Below are 24,940 nucleotides of genomic sequence, written 5' to 3' on the forward strand. Positions count from 1 at the left end.
TACCTTAGGTTTGATTTAAATAACTGTTCAAAGTATTATCCCTTTATTGTATATTGCTAATAATTTTTCAAATAATTCATCAGTTAAAAAAATGATTTAAATGTCTAGACTGGACTTCCCTGGTGGCGCAGTGATTAAGAATCCGCCTGCCAGTGCAGGGGACACGGATTCAAGCCCTGTTCCGGGAAGATCCCACATGCCGCGGAGCAACTAGGCCCATGCACCACAACTACTGAGCCCGTGTGCCACAACTACTGAAGCCCACTTGCCTAGAGCCCGTGCTCCACAACAAGAGAAGCCACTACAACGAGAAGCCCATGCACCGCAACGAAGAGCAGCCCCCGCTCGCCACAACTAGAGAAAGCCCGTGCACAGCAATGAAGACCCAACGCAGCCAAAAATGAATAAATTTTTAAAAATTAAAATAAATTTAAAAACTTTAAAGTAAATGAATTTAAAAGTCTAGACCATCCTTATAAAAATTATACATTATCCTTTTTTTGTCAATTTTTATAGTTACTTTCCTAAACTGCCAAATCTTGCAGTTAAGTATCACATCATTGGATTAATGTCTTCCTTTTAAGTTGTTTAAAGATGTATTGAAAGTATTTCTATAACTTGTGTGTCATATCAGTTGTACTAGGACTTTGAGAAAAACATGTGAGAAGGAAAAAAACATTTCCGAACAGAAGTAGATTGTAAAGCATTTCATAGTACAGTGTATACAAAAAAAGAAAAATTTACCATTTTACAAAAGTTGACGTCTGTCATTAGGTTATTTTATCAACTCTGTAAACATTTGAGCAAGTGCAATTACCCTGTTTTGCCATTATTTTCTTAATAATTCAGTGGCCCCTGCCCTTTAACATTTAGCCAAAGGTAAGTTTATCTGAACATTTACTGACAACTGTGGTACCAAAAACTGCTAGGTATTGAAAGATGAGAATGAGTAAGGCATTGGTGGGGGGATATAGTTAAGAGAATCTGTACAGCCATACCACTGTTATTTTTACTAACCAAGTTAAGTTAGGAAGTGTGTTACTTTAACCAGTTCTTAATTTTAAAAAGTATAATGTAACCATAAATGGCAACATTTCCCCAAATTAAGCTCGTCCAAGAAAGAATGGGTAACTCTACTCTTTTAACTGGTGTGTGGATGTCAGTTTAGGTGGGTTTGATTACTAAGTTTTCACTAGTTATAAAGTCTGGCAAGATGGTGTTAAGGGACTTGGTATCCATTGGGAAAAGAAGTTTCAACATTAAAATTAAAAGCAGTAACGGGGGGGCTTCCCTGGTGGCGCAGTGGTTGAGAGTCCGCCTGCCGATGCAGGGGATGCAGGTTCGTGCCCCGGTCCGGGAAGATCCCACATGCTGTGGAGTGGCTGGGCCCATGAGCCATGGCCGCTGGGCCTGCGCGTCCGGAGCCTGTGCTCCGCAACGGGAGAGGCCACAACAGTGAGAGGCTCGCGTACCGCAAAAAAAAAAAAAAAGCAGTAACGGGGAAATCGTGTTTTTATACCCCAATGAGCTAAGACTCCCCAATACACCAGTTAAATCTTTTTTTTTTCTTTTTTAGGAATTTGAGAGACACTTTTTTCTAGCTTCTGCTTGTCTTATGCTTGAGCCAGATTCTTCCAGATGTTCATTTGGGACAAACCCTTAGATAGTGCATTTTTTTAATACATTTATTTATTTTTATTTTTAGCTGTGTTGGGTCTTCGTTTCTGTGCGAGGGCTTTCTCTAGTTGCGGCGAGCGGGGGCCACTCTTCATCGCGGTGCATGGGCCTCTCACTATCGCGGCCTCTCTTGTTGCGGAGCACAGGTTCCAGATGCGCAGGCTCAGTAGTTGTGGCTCACGGGTCCAGTTGCTCCGCGGCATGTGGGTTCTTCCCAGACCAGGGCTCGAACCGTGTCCCCTGCATTGGCAGGCAGATTCTCAACCACTGCACCACCAGGGAAGCCCTAGATAGTGCATTTTTAAGCTGATTGAATTATGTTGGTTTTACCTAGTTTCAGTAAAAACAGGATGCTATTCTCCGTGTCTCTTTCTTGGAATACATCTTATAAACTCAAAGTGAATTTGTAAACGGCCATTTCTTTGCTTCAACTTTCCCTCTGATTGGTGTAAATAGCGGGACCAATAAGCAGAATATAAGTCCCCAGTGAATGTTTTCAAGGCCTGGGATGATGTGCTTCCCCAGCTCCACTCCCTCTGTACATTGACTGGTGCATCAAATAGGAGGCCGGCCCAGATCATCTTGCTGAGATTATACATGTTGCCAATGTACCTCTGGCATCGAAAGCATACATATTACATCTGTCCTCAGCAAGGAATACAATTACTATAAATGAGTGAATAAGCAAGAGTTCATGTGTTAGTGAACAGTCGGGTTGTGGACTCAAGGGGTTGGTGGGGATTTCTGAGGACAAAAGGAAAAGCAATGAAGGATCTACTTCAGAAAAAGAGGATTGGGGCATGTTTGCTGGGTGACTTGCAGTGTAAGCCTTCCCTTCATCTCCGTAGGAGACCGCGGCCAAAATATCAACCATTCACTTCATGCTTGAGGAGATGGATTTGTGCTTTTGACCTTCTGTGGAGATGGATTGCCAGGCTGAGACTTGCCTCCAGTCAGGTGGGGAGAGAGCAAGGATACCCCAAGAGTTGGTAACATCAGGTTCCTGTGTTCTTTCACTCACCAAAAGGGGTCCGGGAGGAGACAGACACAAATGGCCACATATTGTGTGATTCCATTTATGTCAAGTGTCCAGAAGAGGCAAACTATAGGAACAGAGAGTAGATCAGTGGCGTCAGAGGATCGGGAGAGGAGGGAATTGGAGCTGACTGCTCATAGGTCTGAGGTCTCTTCAGGGTGATGGAAATTTCTGGAATTCGTTGTGATCGTTCTCCCACTCTATGAATTTACTAAAAAACACTGAATTTTATAGTTTTAAAAGGTGAATGTTATGGCATGTGAATTATATCTCAGTTAAAACAGGGAGATCTAGGGATTGGCTATGCCTAAAACTCAAAAAAAAATACAGCACGGAAATCCATTTTTGAGAGCTGAAAGGCTGTTTGATCTAATACTCCGGCATGCCTCATTGCCCAAGGCAGGTAAGGCTCCTTTTCTCACTACCCTGACTTCACACTTCACCTGAAGGTCAGAAGATCCAGGGCTGTGCCTTCATACAATGTCCTTCTTAGGCAAATAGGGAGTTGGCAGATTTCAAACTTCTTTGACTCCCAAATTCTTCTGCATGCCAGGGCATGAGGAATAACTATATACTGATATTCTGATATAAGCCAAAAAAGGTTAACAAACAGAGAGATTAGTGACAGCAAAAGTAATGTGAATTAAGAATAATGCAAACCATAGCCAGTTCATCTTTTCAAGTCTTCCTGTTTTGGAGTTTCTTTGCAGCATCAATCTTCATCCTTCCAGAAGGTCATAAAAAAATCATAGGAGGTAAAGTGTTCAACTGTGTTTTTCTATTGATTTGTACTTTTCTCATTCAGATTTACAACTTTCAGTGGAATGATTTAATAAGTCATTTAGGAGATCTGCTTTGGCACAAGGTAAATTACACCAGCCTGCAAGTTCTATTTACTGTTCAATCTTCACGATTGTAAAGGTGACTTTTGAGAAAATTTCAGGTCATCAGCCTCCATTAGTTGCCCATTATTATCCAGAAAATAATTCTGGGTGAGATGATTTGTGAACTGTATAGAAACACACCTATTAGAGTCAGAGGATGGAGGCTGTTTAAATATGTTTGGGTGGTACATAAAACGAAGTCTGAAAACCAAAACGCACTATTAGAGGGAAAAGTAAGATTTTCTTTTGATATATGATAATTCATCTTATCTTTTATATTCTTTAGCACGTAAAACTTAACCAGTCATAGCATTAAAACCCTTTTTTGATTTGGTGGTCCATAAGAAGCCATGGTGTGGTAGACAGATTGAAAAATTTCTAAATCTTTACACATACACCATCTCCCTGTCCCTAACCCCTGAAATGTAAATTTGCGGTTTCTCTTATCAAGAGGTAGGATCTAACATATAATATTGTAACTCAACTCTACTTAAATTTTCAAAAAGATTTTCCTTTCCCCTTGAATTTGGTCTGGGGTGTGTGTGTGTGTATAAGACTGACTTTCAGTAGATCTCAGCAAGAGAGCTGCTTTGCTACATACAAAACCCCAACTAGTTTGGCTTTAGGAGTTGCTTTGGCCAAGAAAATGTGCCAGGATCGATTCACTTCCCTTCTCTTCCTTAGAACCTTGCTGAGATGTGGACAAGCCCGGGCTAACCTGCTGGATGATAAGAGACATGTTGCCTAGTTATTCTCATCACTCAGCCAACAGCCAGCCAACTGCCCAACATGTCAGTGAAACCATTTTAGACCGATGAACCCCCAGCCTACCTACCAGCCCACCACAGATGCATAAACAAGCCAGCCAAAATCTGCCAAGCCTATCCTAGGTTAGCAGAATCATCCAGTTGATCCATATATTATTTATTGAATATAAATGCTAATTATTTTAAGCCACTGTTTTGGGGTGGTTTGTTACGCAGCAATAGCTAACGTCACAATGTGCCTTTGTGGTGTATATGTTTTGCACACTATCTATGGAACAGCTCAAACTTCATTGCCTTGGGTGAAATTGCTGAAACTCCGGCATGTTCAGAAGCCATCAGCTAACCAAGGGAACGTGTACCAGCTCTTGCTCCTACTCAGGTACCAAGGGAGAGAATGGATAGAGGCAGCAACACATCTTTGGGATCTTGTAGCTAGCATGACCTGGGTTTTATTTTGTAAGAAATAAAAGTTTGCAGGAAACTAGAAAGGAGAATATAAAATATGTTTTTGCCATAAAATTAATAACTTTTTATTTTGTAATATTTGTTTCCAGACACTGTTTGAAAAAGAAATAAAACATTTTGGATTTGGCTAAAGTTCTTTTTACCACTACGTGGATCCCAATCCTTTGCCCTTCTCCCAGAGGCAGTACTATCCTGAGTTTGGGGTAGTGTGGACAAATATTGTGCACATGAAACTTCTTGCTCTTATACTCTTCATCATATTTTAGCATATATAGATGCATATTTACATATACATATATACATACATGTATAAATATACATGTATGTACATATACAAAACTACATCAATTTGTGTTTTCACATAGGCACACATTTAGTTCTAACTGCTGTATAAAAGTCTATCACGTGGATATACTACCCTGTGTTAATTCCTTTACCATTGTTGGACATACAGATTGTTTCCAAGTCCCCCTTTTACTAACAGTGCTGCAAAGAACTAGCACTTGTACATAGTTCCTTGTATTCAAATGCCAGTCTTTCTCCAGGTCATACACCCAGAATTGTTGGATGGTCAGACATGTGGGGTTTTTTTTCCCACATTTTCTAGAGTCTAAAGTTACCCCATTAGAAATGGCTTTGCAAGAGTTCCCGGGTGTTAAGTTTCAGGGCAGTTGTCTTGCAAGACATTTATAATACAGGGAGCTAAAAGAAAAGAAAAACTGGATGAAAACTTGAAATCGCTTTGAAACGTCCTCCGCATTACCTCAACTCACATCGACCCTTACCTAACAAGAGTGTTTTTAGGCGGTATTGGGGATTGTTCTTTGATGGGCTCATAGAAATTAGAAATAAAAACTTAACTTCACAGTGGTAAAAAAGCAGGGTAGGAGGTGATGGTCTGCTACTTTGCTGACTAATTGGTTTCCAGGGCAACAATAAAGGACATTATGGAAAGGAGTTGAAAGGTCACCCAAGGAATATTTCAAATATTGTGTTGAATGGGGCAAACGCACCCCATTAGATAATTTCTGAGGGGTCACGGGTTCATTAGTCCATAAGGCAAACCAGTTCCTTTGGTCTTCTCAACTGAGAGCTCAAATTTAAAAACCTGCATTTTACCATGCCAAGACATGATATGGTAAACGTACTATGGTACAATCAAGGTTAGGTCAAACAACATTCTCTCTGTAAACAGGAGAAAATCACTCTTGTTGCTTAAAGAGTCAGTAGCTAAATGTTCTTAGATTTTACACATCCTGTGTCAAAAGTGAATGAGCCTATCCTCCCCATAAATGTTCTTCTCAACGAATTGCATGTACCCTTTGTCCTTTGGGTTTAGTCCAGACGGGTAGATCATGACAGGATGATGTCAACATAACTGTATTGCTTTCGATGTGTAACCTTATCTGAGAGCCACCTGAGGTTTTTTGATTTATGTCAGGTTACATTATAGATGCTCCGTAATGCAGCTGCTCTTAGTATAAAATTGCTGATTTGTAGAAGTAATACTTCTATCATGCATTTCGTACAGAAAAACAAGGAGAAATAAAACTATTGGAAAACTACATCTTTGTCTTCAAAACGTCCAAGCCAGACCGATCACAAAATCATGATTTAAAATAATATCAACGGGGTTTCCCTGGTGGCGCAGTGGTTGAGAGTCCGCCTGCCGACGCAGGGGACACAGGTTTGTGCCCCGGTCCGGGAGGATCCCACATGCCGCGAAGCGGCTGGGCCCGTGAGCCATGGCCGCTGAGCCTGCGCGTCCGGAGCCTGTGCTCCGCAACGGGAGAGGCCACAACAGTGAGAGGCCCGCGTACCGCAAAAAAAAAAAAAAAAATATATATATATATATCACCGTACAAACTGAATGACGTTTCCTTCGTAACCAAGCGCTTACGCACTGCGGCTGTTAACTTTGCAGTTTGAGGTGCGACAGCAAAACCAGCACAGATTTCATTTTCCTTCTTCACAATGTCACGGGGAGAAGATGTGTTCTTACCAGAGGTCTGAGCTATCTGAGCATCTGATATTTTTCTTTCCTTATTGAGTCGAGAACTTTCACCTTTTCACTTAAAGGAAGCACTTCAGGGCTTCTCTCTGGCATTTCCAAATCACCAGCATCACTCCTCTGGCACTTTGGGGCCAGAATTAAGTAAAATCAGGGCCTCTTGAACACAGCACTGCGACACTGTGACAGGTGATAACTTCTGCCACTAAGTAACTACTGGGCGGGACTCGCTGGACAAAGGGACGATTCATATCCCAGAGGAAACAGAGCTGTATCGCGAGATTTCATCACGCGAGATTTCATCACGCGAGATTTCATCACGCGAGATTTCATCACACTACTCAGAATGGCACGCACTCTAAACTTTATGAATTGTTTATTTCTGGAATTTTCCATTTAATATTTTCCGGCCTCGGCTGACCACAGGTAGGTAAAACCACAGAAAGCAAAACCAATGATAAGGGCTTCCCTGGTGGCGCAGTGGTTGAGAGTCCGCCTGCCGATGCAGGGGACACGGGTTTGTGCCCCAGTCCGGAAGGATCTCACATGCCGCGGAGCGGCTGGGCCCTGAGCCATGGCCGCTGGGCCTGCGCGTCCGGAGCCTGTGCTCCGCGGCGGGAGAGGCCACAGCAGTGAGAGGCCCGCGTACCGCAAAAAATAAAAAAAAATATATAAATGAAGTAAACTCCTGCTTGCTCCCAGAAATCACTCTAAAGGGAACACCTGATGCTGGGTTTTTTGTTCTGTCCTCGCTGTTTAGAATCAAGGCTTTGGTTTTGGAAATATCCAGCATATTTTGTACCCTTAAGGGAAATTTTTTAAAGAGGTTTTAGGTGTTGCCAGTTTTTCAGTGATTATCTGGCGGTTCCGAATCCACGGGTCTCTGCTCTGCTACGTTTTGCGGAAAATGGGGCTCTGCGTACCACCTTTTTTCCTGTGCTGGCTTGCTTCCCGTTTCTGCCAGTAGAGGGCACTGGAGAGGGAAGCCGGAGGCAGGGAGGCGGGGTTTCATCCTGACGGGCTCGCTTTTCTTGTCCCGGATGCGAGGGCACCTCGCCTTGGCGGTCGCCCCTGGTTGCAGCTTGCACCTTCTTTCAGGACTTCCAGAAGCAGCCTACTGGGAGGCGCCCCCTTCCTCAGGAGACCCTTCTCTAAACCCCTGGTCCCAGCGGCAGCCGGGTAGCAGCGCTCTCTCCTCCACAGGTATCAATACGTTTTACACATTTGGAAAGTTCTTGATACATTTGCCAAATTGCTTTCCAGACGAATTATTGTGATTTACACTCTCACTGGTTATGTGTGAAAATGCTTCTAGAAGGCCCACTCCCATACATTGGTTGTTCTTAATTAACTCATCATTGTCTTTTACCCGCAAAGCCTAAAATATGTATTATCTGGTGCTTTATAGATAAGGTTTGCCAAACCTGATCCAGGTTTTCAAATATATGACAATTGTGCCTGCCTATTTTTTATATTTTCAGAGTTATTTTTCAGTAGCTGTTGTTAGGCCCATTTTAACCCTCATTATTGAGGCATTTTCCTCCTTTTTAATTGATTTTATTTGTTAAAGGGACCACTTTTATGGTTTTTTTCCCCAAGAAATTTGCAGTTGGATTTATCAATAAGGCTATGTTGTTGTTTTCTACTGTATTTCTTTTTATGCTTTAATTATTGTCTTCGTTCTGCTTAATCTTAAAAAATCATTTTCTGAAAATGTTAAGGTATTATTTTTATTATTGTTAAACCAACCAACCCCCATCTCTTTTAAAAAATCACCATACGAACATTTTCAGCCTCCCCAAAGCTTTCCAAGTTAAAACGAAAAGGCACAGACACATCGAAGCACAATTAAAAAGAAGGGGGAAAAATCATCCATCCTCCCACCACCATAGCATTAATCATTTTGGAGTTTTTTCTTATCTCCTCTTTGAGGCACGTGTGTTTCAAAGGTTAGTTGAAGTCCTCTGTTCTCTGATATTTAAATTACATTTGCCTAAGTGCCCTTTTCCACACTCTCTGGGAAATCTAGTCCCCTGGTCCACGTTTCTGTGACTCCAATGGGACTTTTCTCACGTGTATATCAGTTTCTTCTCCATAGCCTTCCTCTCCTCAACCATTTTCTCTCTCTTTTCTTAAAAATTAATTTAGTTTTGGCTGCATTGAGTCTTCGCTGCTGCGCCCCAGCTTTCTCTAGTTGTGGCGAGCGGGGGCTACTCTTCGTTGTGGTGTGCGGGCTTCTTATTGCGGTGGCTTCTCTTGTTGCGGAGCACGGGCTCTAGGCGCGCGGGCTTCAGTAGTTGTGGCGCATGGGCTCAGTAGTTGTGGCACACGGGCTTAGTTGCTCCACAGAATGTGGGATCTTCCCGGACCAGGGCTCGAACCCATGTCCCCTGCATTGGCAGGTGGATTCTTAACCACTGTGCCGCAAAGGAAGTCCCTCTTTTTTTTTCCCCCTGGGAGGAGTTATCAACTTTGATCCTTTTATCACTAGTCAATTACAAGTTGCTTCTCATCAGCAGACTTAAATTCAACAACTATGGTTTTTGGTTTCCATGAAGTCTTTGTTTCTCCTGATCTGTTTTCTGTTTAATAAGACAAGTATTGATAGAATTGGAAAATAATGCTTTCTTCAAAGATGGGATTCTGAAACCCCTGACACTGAGACGGTGGATTTAAAACATAAAAATCTTTCCAGAGGTTAGAATATGATTATATTTTGTGTCTTACTGCCGTTGCCAGATGATTTCACTCTTTCTTAGATGATTCTCCATGTCTTACTTGTAGTTTAGGAGAGGCATTTTTCATCCAACCTGCTCACACTGCCATCTGAACAGAATGATGTTTTTTGCTTTGAAGCTATGAAAGAAGATGATGGAGTTGGCTTGTTTTAAAATTCTTTTAAAGTATCAAAGTTTTGAAATACTAAATGGGACATCAGAACCTTAAGTTGAGTGCATTTATTGCTGCGTAATGACAAAGCTTGGTGGTTTAAAATGACAGTATTCCTTTTCACTGCCCTGTCGGTTACCTAGACTGTCACGTAGTTCCCCGCAGTGTTGGCTGTGGCCACTCCTGCGACTGTATTGAGTTGAGAGCTCAGCTGGGGCTGAAACATCCCGGACGGCTTCACTCAAGAGTGGCACCGCACCTGGGGTGCCTGCTATGTCTGGGGACTGGTGGGGCCTGTCCAGCAGGGGAGACAGACTTTCACATGGTGACTCATGGTGCCAAAAGCAAAGCAGAAGCCACCAGGCATCTTCCACCATATTCTGCTGTCAAAGCAAGTCACAGGGCCACTCCAGATTCAGAGGGAGAGAAAATAAACTCCATGCCTTGACGGAGAGAGCAGAATGCACCACAGCCAGGCGAGTACTCCTTGGCAGCGATATTTGCAGACAATCTATCCAAACTTAATGTAGGGCCTTCCCTGGTGGTGCAGTGGTTAAGAATCCGCCTGCCAATATGCAGGAGACACGGGTTCTAGCCCTGGTCCAGGAAGATCCCACATGCCGCAGAACAACCAAGCCCGTGCACCACAACTACTGAGCCTGTACTCTAGAGCCCGTGAGCCACAACTACTGAAGCCCGTGCACCTAGAGCCCATGCTCCGCAACAAGAGAAGTCACTGCAATGAGAAGCCTGCGCATGGCAATGAAGAGTAGCCACCACTTGCCGCAACTAGAGAAAAGCCTGTACACAGCAATGAAACCCAATGCAGCCAAAAATAAATACATAAATAAATAATTTTTTTAAAAACTTAATGTAAATCCCATGAATTACATTCAGGAAAATAATCCCCTAGATGCTGAAATTTTACATATCTGGTATTCACTGTGCCGTGGGACAGTGTGGATAAATAATTAAATGTCTAGTGCATCGGTCAGTAAAGGGCCAGGTAGTAAATAGTTTAGAGTTTCTGGGGCATACAGTTTGCACTGCAACCACTCAACCTCTGCCATTAGAGTGCGAAAGCACCACAGAAAATATAGACATAAATAGATAGGGGTGGGTTCCAGTACAACTGTTTTTACTAAAAGCCGGTGGTGGTCAGGATTTGTCCTGCAGGCTGTGTTTTGCCACCCCTGGTCTAGGGAAATCCTGTACTGCTTTTCCTGCTTTCTAAAGGGATTTTAAATTACCTAGGAAGGAGATTTCAGATTCTAATAATACCTACATAAACTGTCTGAAACTAACTAAAGTTAATATAATAATGAACAAGTAGTGAGCTTGTACTTGTTATTTTTGTACCATTAGCATCACCCCATGCTAATAGCATCAAGCACCGTTTGTAGAGTCTGTTTATGACTTGAGAGTGATGCATGGTGGTACATCCTTTTTCCTTACTTGATTACCATTGCCTTTTAGATTCTGTAAAATCACGTAATGTCCTCAGAGAAAGGATATTTGATAATGTGAAATCCTATTTGGCAAACAGTGGGATAGTTGCTATTTTCAAAATACATTTACTAGCTTTATGTTCCTGTGACTCCAAATATTTGAGTTCTTGGGCTCTTAATAATGAAGCGAACGGAAAGTCATGATTTCAAAACCCTCTTCACCACTTTTTTGCAGTAAATGATTTTTTTTGACCTCTGCACTTTTCTGTAAACTCTTAACATCTCATATTTCATTCGTGATACATTAGTACTGATAAATGGAATATTGCCTGCAGTATCGGCAAACAAAGGATGTCACAGTCATCAGTGATTGCAGCCAGGTGAGCTGGTGAGCCCTGAGGGAACTCAGGAAGGGAAGAATACCTGCCATCTAGCAGCCATTAGGCTGCAGCCGCTCCCCGCGGTGAGCCCCGAGGAAACTCACGATGTGAAAACACGGGATACTAGTCCCAGATAGCTGAGGTGCCTATCAAAGGAAGGATTTCAGCGAGCCCAGGCTCTTGCATCTTCCCATACATAGAAAAGCGCTAAATTCCTTAAGTTGAGATATCTGGTTTTCTTTAATTAACAATAATCTTCTGATGTTCAGACTACCTGCCCTTTGTTACAAAACTTCTATGTAACCTGGCTCCCCCCTCACCTCCTCGCAGTTTCTCAGAGCTGTCTGAAACACTGTCTCCTGGGATGCAGTCCTCATTTTGCCCCAAATAAAACTTAACTCACAACTCTCACGTTGTGCATTTTTTAAAAGTCAGCAGTGCTTTATGAGATCGTAGTTGGGTTTTTTTCACACCCACACATGCCCGTATGTGGGTGGAAATTGTGGAGAGTTTTTTATTAGTGTGCACACCACTTTTTTGTTTGCTTGTTTTGTTTGTTTTGCACAGCATTTAAAAGTACAAGATATCCCAGGGAAATTAATTTCCATCCTCAGCACCAAAGATACTTCTTTTCATCTAAATATTTCTTTGTGTGAGCATTATATAATTCAGATATGCCATTCTTCTCATTGCTACAATATGACTTACATTAAATCCAAAGAGAGTATTTCCTTTTGAAATTAAAATAGGGACACTAAACAATATGTAATCTATGAAAAAGTAAATATTTTAAATGTTTTTCAAACTTATAGTCATAGTATTGACCTTTACAACTCTCAGATATTACTCTGCTATTTCATTCTTAGTTACCATAGTTTATTTTCTACCTTCAAGTGAGACACCGGAACAGAAAAGCTCGTGGTGCCCTCTGGGCTTCGTTTTCTCAGTCTGTAAGAGCTCAGGTGGAAACGCTGCTTTTTGTTGTCCTGTCTTCATGTTTTCCAGCTCCCGCCTGGGCTGTCACACCCCCAGCCCCAGAGGTGTGTGCCTATTGTATGCACGGAGGGGCTTGAGAAAACTGTCACCTGTCTGGAGAGTGGCTTTGACTAAGTGTCTGTTTTGTAAGTGTGAAGGGATTCCTTTAGCTTCTCCCGTGGATCCCTTGTCTGTATTGCTCTTGGACCTAGAGTCTGTCATACAGAGTGAAGGAAGTCAGAAAGAGAAAGACAAATACCGTATGCTAACACATATATATGGAATCTAAGAAAAAAAAAGGTCATGAAGAACCTAGGGGTAAGACGGGAATAAAGATGCAGACCTACTAGAGAATGGACTTGAGGACACGAGGAGGGGGAAGGGTAAGCTGTGACAAAGCGAGAGAGAGGCATGGACATATATACACTACCAAACGTAAGGTAGCTAGCTAGTGGGAAGCAGCCGCATAGCACAGGGAGATCAGCTCGGTGCTTTGTGACCGCCTGGAGGGGTGGGATAGGGAGGGTGGGAGGGAGGGAGACGCAAGAGGGAGGAGATACGGGGATATATGTATATGTATAACTGATTCACTTTGTTATAAAGCAGAAACTGACACACCATTGTAAAGCACTTATAGTCCAATAAAGATGTAAAAAAAAAATAGCATTGGGCATTCGGTGGCTTCATGCAGACAACACATCTTAGGTTGAAAATTTCAACATCACTAGAATAGCAGTTGTTGCCTGAGCTCCTCCTCCTGCCACAGAAAGTTCCTTCTCAGCTCCTGCACCCACCATGAACCTCTCCAGGAACTGTCTCAGAAATGAAATAAAAATAAATAGAATCCGGGCTTCCCTAGTGGCGCAGTGGTTAAGAATCCGCCTGCCAATGCAGGGGACACGGGTTCGAGCCCTGGTCCTGGAAGATCCCACATGCTGCGGAGCAACTAAGCCCGTGTGCCACAACTACTGAGCCTGCGCTCTAGAGCCCACGAGCCACAACTACTGAGCCCACGTGCCACAACTACTGAGCCTGCACTCTAGAGCCCACGAGCCACAACTACTGAAGCCCACGTGCCTAGAGCCCGTGCTCCGCAACAAGAGAAGCCACCGCAATGAGAAGTCCATGCACCGCAGTGAAGAGTAGCCCCCGCTCGCCGCAACTAGAGAAAGCCCGTGCGCAGCAACGAAGACCCAACGCAGCCAAAAATAAATAAATAAAGTAAATAAATAAATAGAATCCATTCCTCACACCTTTGTTTGGAAGTGGGTTTTGCCGCCTTCTTTGGCCCTTTCAGACTGATGCTTCCTTTGTACTACCTTTTCATTTCATGATTTTTTTTTTCCTTCAGCTCCAGAGCGCTCAGCCTGAAGGCTGACTCCACCCCTCCTACTGGATGAGATCAGGCTTCTAGAACCCGGCACAGAGCCTGGATCTCTGGGAGGGGCTGTTTCTCTTTTCTGCTTCCTTGAGGAAGATCAGTGCACGGCGATGCACAGACCTTATTCTATTTCATCCACCAGCCAGCTGAGTGGCACTTTTTTTAGACATATGAAGTTACCGTGCATTGGGTTAGCTTCTCTAAGCTTCCTTTCGAAACCATCTCCTTTGATTCTTGTCCTATTTCCTTTTCAACCATCTGTTGAAGTATCTTCTTTAGAGATACTGAAATTCAGACATGAAATACGCTTGTGAGGTGATTCAGGGCTTGAGAGGAGAATCAAGGATCCACTATGAAACAGAAAAGCCCTTTTCCTATATTTTCTAAAAGGCACAGAATAGTTTGAAAGTGCCAGTAATGACTTTTTTGAAGACTTAGAAGTGACGGTTATTTCAATTCGATTTCCTCGATTACTGTGGAAATTGCCACCTCATAAGGATGTGGGCCTTGGCAGGTGGAAAATGAACACTTTAATTTTCAGCCTAATTGCCTGCAGAGAAACATCGGGATGCATTCCGTGGATACCTCACAGTATGTATTGTTGAGAAATTATTCTTCCAATAGACTGTTCAATACTACCACACTGATTATTTTATCTTTAACGTCTCATTGTAAACAGTAATCTTAAGTAGGATATTCTTTTCCCAAGGATAGTATCCTATTTCCCACTTTTCCTATATCTAAATGAACCAAATCTAATCTTTTGCAGGAACACACCACAAAATTAGCTCGCTATCAGGATGTGCAAAAACAGTGATATAATGCAAATTGTTTTCAGTGTTGATGACTGAATTGTGTATTTCGATGAAGTCAGCCAAAGAGCATCTGAGCAGATTTTAGTCACCTTAAAGTATGGAGTTATTTTAAAAAAACAAAACAAAACATGCAACAGTAAAAAAAAAAATGCCGTTATTTAAGGCAGCATTACACAAATAATACCTAGTAATTAGTGGCAATCACATGCTTTCTGCTGGAGACTTGCTAGAATCGTGGCTTGGCCTCCAGTCAGCTTGAGTAATGTCACATGCTTTCGGGGCCCATGGCTCCTACTGGGCTTCACGATGGCCAGGTTGACGAAGAACCCATGCCTGGGCCCCTCTGACTGTGGCACCATTTTTCATAATTGACTGTTCTGTAGCTAATTTGTCAACATGGAGTCTGCACTACATTGCATTAAATTAAGTGGTTTAACTTGGGTATTCATTGCTACATGATTCTGTAATACTCATTTTGCATTGGTATAACAAGGACATTCTTTCCACATGGACTCCAACATAAATATATATATATGTGTACGTTTTCATGGTACCTCTTTTTTTTTTGGAGTATAGTTGCTTTACAATGTTGTGTTAGTTTCTGCTGTACAGCAAAGTGAATCAGCTATACATATATCCCCTCTTTTTTGGATTTCCTTCCCATTTAGGTCATCACAGAGCACTGAGCAGAGTTCCCTGTGCTATATAGCAGGTTCTCATTAGTTATCTATTTTATACATAGTAGTGTATAAATGTCAATCCCAATCTCCCAGTCCATCCCACCACCACCCCCGCCTTGGTTCCATACGTTTGTTCTCCACATCTGTGTCTCTGTTTCTGCTTTGCAAATAAGTTCATCTGTACCATTTTTCTAGAGTCCATATATATGCGTTAATATATGATATTTGTTTTTCTCTTTCTGACTTACTTCACTCTGTATGACGGTCTCTATGTATGACAGTCTCTAGGTCCATCCGCGTCTCTACAGATGACCCAATTTCGTTCCTTTTTATGGCTGAGTAATATTCCATTGTATATATGTACCACATCTTTATCCGTTCCTCTGTTGCTGGCTATTTAGGTTGCTTCCATGTCCTGGCTATTGTAAATAGTGCTTCAGTGAACATTGGGGTGCACGTATCTTTTTGAACTATGGTTTTCTCCAGGTGTATATGCCCAGTAGTGGGATTGCTGGGTCACATGGTAGTTCTATTTTTAGTTTTTTAAGGAACCTTCATACTGTTCTCTATAGTGGCTGTATCAATTTACATTCCCACCAACAGTGCAGGAGCGTTCCCTTTTCTCCACACCCTCTCCAGCATTTACTGTTTGTAGATTTTTTGATGATGGCTATTCTGACCCGTGTGAGGTGACACCTCATTGTAGTTTTGATTTGCATTTCTCTAGTAATTGGTGATGCTGAGCATCTTTTCATGTGCTTTTTGGCCAACTGTATGTCTTCTTTGGATAAATGCCTATTTCTGCCCATTTTTTGATTGGGTTGTTTGTTGGGGTTTTTTTTTTTTTGATATTTGAGCTGCATGAGCTGTCTATATATTTTTGGAGATTAATCCTTTGTCAGTTGCTTCGTTTGCAAATATTTTCTCCCATTCTGAGGGTTGTCTTTTCATCTTGTTTATGGTTTCCTTTGCTGTGTAAAAGCTTTTCAGTTCAGTTAGGTCCCATTTGTTTATTTTTGTTTTTATTTTCATTCATGGTACCTCTTGAACAAAGGAAGAAGAGAAAATTTGTCCAATAATATATATTTTATGTTTTATAACAGAAAAGGATAGTGTAATGATTTTTCAGCTCAAATGAAAATTACAAATTCAGTACTTTTAAAGAATTTGGCTTAGATCTATGAAAGTAATGTATAAAATATGTTTATTTTTAAATGTTTTATTTGAGAAATGTTGAACATATACAAAAGTTGACCCAGTAGAATATTGAGCCCCCAGGTATGATCATCAGCTTCAAGCATTATCAGTTCATAGCCAGTCTGTTTTATCCATACTTTTATCCACTTCTTGTACTGCTCTCAAACTTTTTTGAAGTAAATTCCAGCTATCACATCATGTAAAAATACCTTGACAAATGGAAGCATTTTAAAATGTTGGACAAAATAAAGTATAAACAGGTAATAGGTAATAACAGCTATTATGTCAACATAATTCAAGAAATGGAGTGAGGCCTTGGCATTTAAATGTCAACTTTATGGCAGAAAACCAGACTTTTCCAAAATAATAAGTTAGGTGTAACTTGAGAGCCAGTCAAATTGAAATGTTCTGGTTGGTCAATAAATATTTTGTCTGTACGCATATTTGTATATTTGCATATGTATAGAAAAAAAATTTAAATCTCTGAAATTTTAACCCTGGTTGCTCAGAGTAGTGAGACTTTTATTTGCTTTTTTGTATTTCTGTATTTCTTGTTTTACAAATTTCTCAGAATGAGATTTATTGCTTTGGCAATGATTTTGAAAGTATTAAAAATGATTTTGACTACATGCAAGCTATTGTACCAAGTGCCAGATAGAGGCAGAAAGATCATAGTAGATTACGTCTTGCTCTCAATTCATGATTAGTTTGGGTCGGCTACATCTGTACCCATAGAAAGCCAGCATGGCACGCATTTTTGCTTCTTGCTCCCTTCTTTGTTCCCCCTTTCTCACATTTCCTGTGGGGGCCACCCCCCTTCCTCACTCCCAGTCCCCGTGGCTTGTATATGAGGTGGGTGGCTTCCTTTCCAGCTCCAAAGTTGGGTGCAGGACATAGACTGGCCAGTCCGCTCCTCACAGACCCTTGGCCACCATGGTGATTGGTTGAGGAGGAACACGTGAACAAGGCAAGCCAGTCCAATAAGACTTGAGTGTATTAGACATGGGGAAGATAAGATATAAGTGTGGGCAATTACTCAAAAAGTTAAACAAAGAGTTACCACATGACCCAGCAAATCTACTTCTAAGTATCTACCCAAGAGAATTAAAAACATATGTCCACACAAAATACTTGTGCACAAATGTTCATAGCAGCATTATTCATAATAGCCCCAAAGTCGAAACAATGCAAATGTCCATCAAAAAGAGGTGAACAGATGTGGTCTATCCAGACAATGGAGTATTATTTGGCCATAAAAAGGAACAAAGTACTGATATATGCTACAACATGATGAACCTTGAAAGCATTATACTATGTGAAAGAAGCCAGTCACAAAAGAACATATAGATTATGTGATTTCATTTATATGAAATATACAGAATAGGTAAACCCACAGAGACAGAAAATAGATTAATAGTTGCCTAGGGTGAGGAGGGGGCCACAGGTAAGAGGGTTGGGCTCTGGCAAGGGAATGCTAATGGGTATGGGATTTCTTTATGGGGGTGATGGAATTGTTCTAGAATTAGATAGTGGTCATAGTTGTATAACTTTGTGAATACACTAAAGCAGAATTGTACACTTTAAACAGGTGAATTTTATGATATGTGAATCATATCTCAATCTAAATAAGGCTATGGAAATAAGAATATTTAATCACACCAAAAGAAAGTAAATAGATCTACTTTGACACTAAAAGCTTGAGTTAGGGCAGGCATATTAATCATTAAGGTAAAATGGTGATGTGTTTTAACAACATGTTATAAAATTAAACAAAGCAAAGAAGATAAGATAATTTATTTGATGTCTTCTACCCAAGTCAAATTTCAGATTATTCGACTCAGTCATTTTTACAACGATTTTCAGAAATGCTGCTTGCATTTTGCTGCCTTCTCCACCAGGTATCAAGCAGAATAATGACTTTTTCTATTCTGGTCCAGGATAATTACTGCCTTGGTCATATTAGGTACTTCATAAGCATTTGTTACCTGATTGGATAAATAAATGTTCTTACTATAATGTTTTCTTTTTTTAATTTAATTTTTATTTTATATTGGGGTATAGTTGATTTACAATGTTGAGTTAGTTTCAGGTGTACAGCAAAGTGGTTCCGTTATACGTACACATATATTCATTCTTTTTCAGATTCTTTTCCCATATAAGTTATTACAGAATATTGAGTAGAGTTCCCTGTGCTATACAGTAGGTCCTTGTTGATTATCTATTTTATATACAGTAGTGTGTATATGTTAATCCCAAACTCCTAATTTATCCCTCCCCCCATCTTTCCCCTTTGGTAACCGTAAGTTTATAATGGTTTTTTTTTTAAGAAAACACATATTGGGTGTGTAGAATTATCTTTCCCTTTAAAATGAATAATTTCAGGATGTTGTATTTTGTATTTGTCTAAAGTTTCTCCTTTACTTAATATTTATATGCTAAGTCTTCTTTTTCATAATTTGTTCAGATCAGGATTGAGATAATGTTCAAACATTGTAATTGTTGATATGTCCTTAAGTCTCTTTCTGTAGGTTTTCTCCCTTCCTCCCTTTTTTTTAATCCTCAAAACATTTATTTTTTGAAGATATTAGTTCTTTGTCTTGTAAAATTTCTCACAGTCTGGATTTTGCTAATTGTATTTACATGGTATTGTTTAACATGTTCCTTTGGCCCCTCTAGTTTCTGTACATTAGTGGATGGGACCAGAGGCTTAATCAGATTCAAGTTCAAGTTTTTTGACAAGACTACTTCATAGCTGCTGCTGTTACTTAAGTAGTCTTTCATATCTGGTCTTGTCTCTCTTGTGATGTCAGCAGCCACTGATGATTATAGCATAGATCCATTAATTCATTGGGGTTGAAAAATGGTGTTCATGGTAGGCAGCCTCTAAGACAGCCCCCAGTGCGCCCTGCCTCCTTGTATGCACGCCCTTGTGTGATGTTCTTCTGGACTGTATCACAGTTGGTGGACATGACCCATAGAATATGAGAGAAGTGATGGTATGTTACTTGCAAGTTGAGGTCATAAAAGGCAGTGTAGCTTCTGCCCCTCTTTCTCAGGGCCACTTGCTCTGAGCAAAGCCAGCAGTCATGTCAGGAGGACCATGTGGAAATGAATTGATGCCTCCTGACAATAGCCCCGTGAGTGAGCTCGGAAGGCAAGTCTTCAGATGGCATCTTGATGGTGGCTCCTGAAAGATCCTGAGCCAGAACCCCTAGCTCAGCCTGAATTCTTGACCCGTAGAAACTGTGTTGTTGTCGGCCTCTATGTCCTGGGGTAATTCGTTACTCAGCAAAGGTAACTAATTCAGTGTTATTCTCATCCTTTCCTTCAGTCTTCATTTATTAGCTGGAATACTTCCATAAAGTGAAACTTTCCTTCAACAACTATTTGATTACTCTGTGATACTGTTGGTATAGGAAATAATAGTTATTCTTTTAATTCAGAAGTATAATCATACCATATATATGACTTTGTACACACACACATATATAAAGGCACACATATGTATACATATATTCGTAGATAGATAAATTGATTGATTGATAGATAAATTTAAAGAATTTAGAGCATTTTTTAATATTTTTACAGGTTGTCCTGAACATCTTGTGATACTGGTTCTGTAATATTCCACTGAGTTTATTTAGCCATTCCACGTTGTTGGAAATTTGACTTGTTTCCGGTGTTACTGCCAGTAGCCTATCAATTAGAAATACTCTTGCATAAGGCTCTTTACGACTTTAAGATTATTTTGTTAGGTCAGATTCCTAAAAATATAATTGCCGAATCCCAAGTTATAGCATTTTTAAGACCTGGTACATCTTTCTAAATGACTCGCCAAAAAGAAAATAGAATTTCTACTGGCACCAGCAGAATCTGTGTGGCCATTTCACTGCATTCCGCTCAGGGATCTGTGTTATTTATCCATTCAGTATCCATAAAACGAATGCCTGCCACGTGCCAGGCACTGTTCATAAAATTAAAAAGACTCAATTTCTTAATTTTGGTTCAATAGCACCTCACAAATTTTGTATGAAATTTTTTATATCTGCTTTGAAAATATCTTTTGACACCTCTTCTTCTTTACCCTCTGAGTTAGGCAGGCGTTTGTGTCTGCTCACCCCCGTCAACCTTACCAACTACATCTCTGACCCTTCTCTCTCCATCCCTTTCCTATTTCGCTTCTTTTCTTTCCTGTAGGCTGTGAAACCAGATAACCACCCTTGTTAGGACAATGAATTAAATGAGGTGCCTGATTCATCTCCTGCCATGTTCCATTCTCATGAATGGAAGTGTAAATCCTTTTTTAGGCCATATTTTATTTAGCTTGATTATTATTTCTGGCAAGAATAGCTTTTCCTGAGTGTCCTGGAGGGAAAGCAACCTTGTAAAGATGCAACAAGACATTTTCTAAGAAAGAATCTTTTGTAACAGAGACTGTTATCCTCTAAGCTAAAGAGACACAGACTAGTTTCTCTTTCAGCAACATTTAGGGTGAGAAAATGAGAGCAAAGGTTAGATTTCCTTGAAAATCAGTATCTGATAGATTACATCATTAAAGGAACCAGTGGTTAATTCCAGACCACATCACCAAGTAACTTTGTTTCTTTTGAGGGGCTGCCATGTGCCTGATTTCATGTTCATTTTAGATAGTAGCTATCCCCTCCTCCATTCTAAGGGTAAGGTAGAAAATTGACAAAGTCAGAAAAGTAGAAAGAAGAAAATATCCATTGCCTATGGCCCCACCATTCAGACAAGATCAGCACCAATATTTCAGCCTACATCTGGCATGTGGGTGGTTCCTTTGGCTGCCAACGGGTCACTCATCAGGATTTGGGATTAACTGGATGTCACGTAGTATGGAATATGGAGTACGTCCTATAGGGAAAGGGCAGATTTATCAAGCCAGTGTTGGCAAGAGACAAGAGGCACCGGCACCCCATCCTCCCAACAGAGTCAGGCTTTTTGCTGTATATGCATCAAAGGTCTGTGTCCTAGTAAAATCACCTTGCCCCTTGTGAGTTTTCACTCTCACAAGAGAGCATGAGAGCAACCATGTCAGAGGTGGAATAATCCAAAGGTTGGCACTCACAGGTCTAGATTTGGATGCCAGTTGTTTGCAAGACTTGTCCATAAATGCCAGCTACCCAAGACCCAAGGCCTTTGGAGTCCATGGGAACTTACGGCCCCTTCTGTCTCAGGAAGGGAGCCAATGGGCGTAGGGCAAGGTGTGTTCAGGTGAGGCCCCTTTCACTGGGGAAGGGGTGGAAGCATCTTTCTCACATGACGCGTGACCCCAGCCCGGTTTCAGTCCAGGTGATCCAGCTGGGGTTTGGAGGTGGGCTCCTGGGTCACTCTTGTACCCTAATTTCCTTTTAACTAGTTGTGTGTGTGTGTGCATGACTGTTATCTCTCTCTACACACACACACACATATACACACACACACACACACATACATATTGTGCACAGTTCCCAAAATGGATTCTAGTTCACTTTCAGGCACAGAGTTCTTCATTCTACCTCCATGGCTTTAACGCATCCCATCAGTTCTGTAAGGAATGGCACTAAAGACGGAGGAGAGCTTAAACAAGCTTTATTTGGGAACGCTCCCGGGCGAGGTTCACTGGTCCGAGAGAAAGAGGCCAGAGAAGTCGGGCCCGGGCGAGGGTTTGGGCAGAATTTATAGGGGAAGAAGGGAAAGGGGTGTGGTGAATCCGGGGGCGGGGCGCAGGGTATTCCTTATTTGGTGGTCTTTTCGGGTATCGTGAGGGACCGTTAGTCCCGCCCCTCAAAAGGCGGGAAGGCTGGGCCGGGTGGAAAGTCCCCAGGTCAGTTCCTGGAACTGAGTGGTACGGAAAGTCTCCAGGTCAGTTTCTGGAACTGGGTGGTCCGGAAAGTTTCAGTCTGATGCAACCTGTGAGTCGGATTGCGTTCCCCTGCCTCGGGCCAGTTGGCGGGCCAGTTGGCCTTACATCCCGACATCTTTGGTGTAATGGGGCGGCGTTCTGATCTCTGGCTACTTCTTGCTGAATGGGGGCGTCAAAAGGGGAGTCGGGCGACCAGAGGTCCGAGGCTTAAGGGAGACCAGTGGGGGGTTCTGTAGGAAGCAAGGTGTAAGGGCCAGGGAGCATTTGGTTTGTGGCCACCCGAGAGACTTCCTCCATGTGCCTGCGAAGGAACCTAAGAAAACAGGGAGCAAGCATGCTACGAAGAGGGTGCGGTCCGGGTTTGAAAGAGGGGTGTCAAAGAGTCCCTCTCGGGCTTCCCTGGTGGCGCAGTGGTTGAGAGTCCGCCTGCCGATGCAGGGGACACGAGTTCGTGCCCCGGTCTGGGAAGATCCCACATGCCGCGGAGCGGCTGGGCCCGTGAGCCATGGCCGCTGGGCCTGCGCGTCCGGAGCCTGTGCTCCGCAACGGGAGAGGCCACAGCAGTGAGAGAGAGGCCCGCGTACCACAAAAAAAAAAAAAAAAAAAAAAAAAGAGTCCCTCTCTCGGCGGGCTGAGGGCCTCTACGACTTGCGGGCAGGAGTGGGAAGGGGAGGTCCCGGTATTGGAGATAGGCAAGAGGGAGGCCGGGTTTAGGCGGGGGAAGAGGTCAAGGGAGATAGCAGGGTTTTCAATGAACAGCAGGTAGAACTCCTGGATGCGGGAGGGGCCCAGGAGGGAGAGAGACTTGTGGCCTAGGAGGTCGACCAGCCGGTGGGAGGAAAGCACGCTTAGTGGGTGGGCCAGAGTCAGTTTGAGTGTGTGTTTGGTCAGTTCGGCCGCTGCTAGGGCCCGAAGGCATGGTTGCCATCCCCGAATGGTTGGGTCTAGCTGTTTGGAGAGGTAAGCCACAGGGCGGTAGGAAGGCCCTACAGGCTGGGCAAGGAGTCCAGTAGCTATTCCGGCCCGTTCATCTACAAAAAGGTGAAAAGGTCGGTTTGGGTTGGGCAGAGAAATGGGAGGAGAAGATATCAGAGCGTTACGGAGGGTGAGAAAGGCCTGTCGAACGGCGGAAGGAGAGGTGAAGGGTCCTTGAGGGGTTTCTTTAGCGGCTAGATATACGGGTTTAGCGAGAAGAGCAAAGTTAGGGATCCAGTGCCGGAAAAATCCTATAAGGCCCAAAAAGGAGAGAATTTGTTCCGCTGTTTCCGGAGGCTGGAGTTCACGGATAATCCAGGTGCGGTCGGCTATTAGACCGTTTGTGGTAGGGGTAAGGTGGAGCCCCAGGTAGATTACAGAAGATACAGATAACTGAGCCTTGGCTGGGGAGACCCGATAACCGAGAGCCAAGGTAATTGAGGAGAGCTGCAGTGTGTTGTCTTGAGAGGCTGAGAGATGGGCTACAAAGGAGGAGGTCATCTACATATTGAAGGAGTGTGCTGGGGGTAAGGGAGCAGGAAGTGAGGTCCCGTGCGAGCGCCTGACCGAAGAGGTGAGGACTGTCGCGGAAGCCCTGGGGAAGAACTGTCCAGGTGAGCTGACTGGAAGTATGGGTATCCGGCTCCGTCCAGGTAAAGGCGAAGAGGAAATAGGAGTCGGGATGTAGGGGGATAGTGAAAAAGGCATCTTTGAGATCCAGAACCGTAAAGTGGGCTGTGGATGGGGGGATATGGGAGAGCAAGGTGTATGGGGGTTTGGTACTACTGGGTAGAGAGGAATTATGGCCTCATTGATTAGTCGGAGGTCCTGGACCAGGCGATAATCCCCAGAGGCCTTGCGGACAGGCAGGATGGGGGTGTTGCAGGGAGAGTCAGTGGGGATAAGGAGTCTATTATGGGCTTAGAAGTATCCCAGACTTGGGGATTGATTGGGTTCGGTGTGATTGGAAGAGGGGAATAGGAGGGGGAGGGTTCTAGAGACAGACCGAGAAGAGGAAGCAGGAGTTGGGAAGAGGGGACCTTAGGGTCAAGTCTAACCAGCTGGAGGGAGGTCCCTAAGTGGAAAAGGACATCTCGGCCTAGCAAGGGAACTGGGCAGGATGGTATGACTAAGAAGGAATGAGTAAAAGGGAGTCCTTCGATATGACATGGGAGTGGACCGGTCTGGAGTGGGAAGGATGGTTTGCCATCAATACCCATGACCGAGATCTGGGAAGGAGAAACTGGCCCGGAATAGGTAGGCAGGACCGAATAGGTAGCCCCCGTTTCTACCAGAAATGAGATGGACTTACCTGCTACCTGTAGCTTTACCCTGGGCTCGGCGAGGGTGATGGGGGTCTTCGAGTCCGGGCGCCGTCAGTCGTCAGCCAATCCCAGCAGTTCGAGTGGTAATGCCGTTGGGTCGGCCTGCCCCCCGCGTGGAGACGCTGAGGGAGGGCCAGTCGTAGGGCAGTCACTCTTCCAGTGGCCCGTT

General features: G+C 42.8%; 1 protein-coding gene across 1 annotated transcript in view; it reads left to right on the forward strand.

Annotated features, from left to right (window-relative positions):
- The first annotated feature begins 7,170 nt into the window (after nucleotides 1–7,170).
- The window catches only part of FRMPD4 (FERM and PDZ domain containing 4), an 852,755-nt gene continuing 834,985 nt past the window's right edge, over nucleotides 7,171–24,940 (forward strand). The window contains exons 1-2 of the mRNA XM_079910629.1: nucleotides 7,171–7,266; nucleotides 7,939–8,043. The gene's annotated coding sequence lies outside the window, so the exon portion shown is untranslated. The remainder of the gene's footprint in view (nucleotides 7,267–7,938; nucleotides 8,044–24,940) is intronic.

The sequence above is a fragment of the Stenella coeruleoalba genome, assembly GCF_951394435.1.
Source record: "Stenella coeruleoalba genome assembly, chromosome: X".
Classification (NCBI taxonomy): Eukaryota; Metazoa; Chordata; class Mammalia; order Artiodactyla; family Delphinidae; genus Stenella; species Stenella coeruleoalba.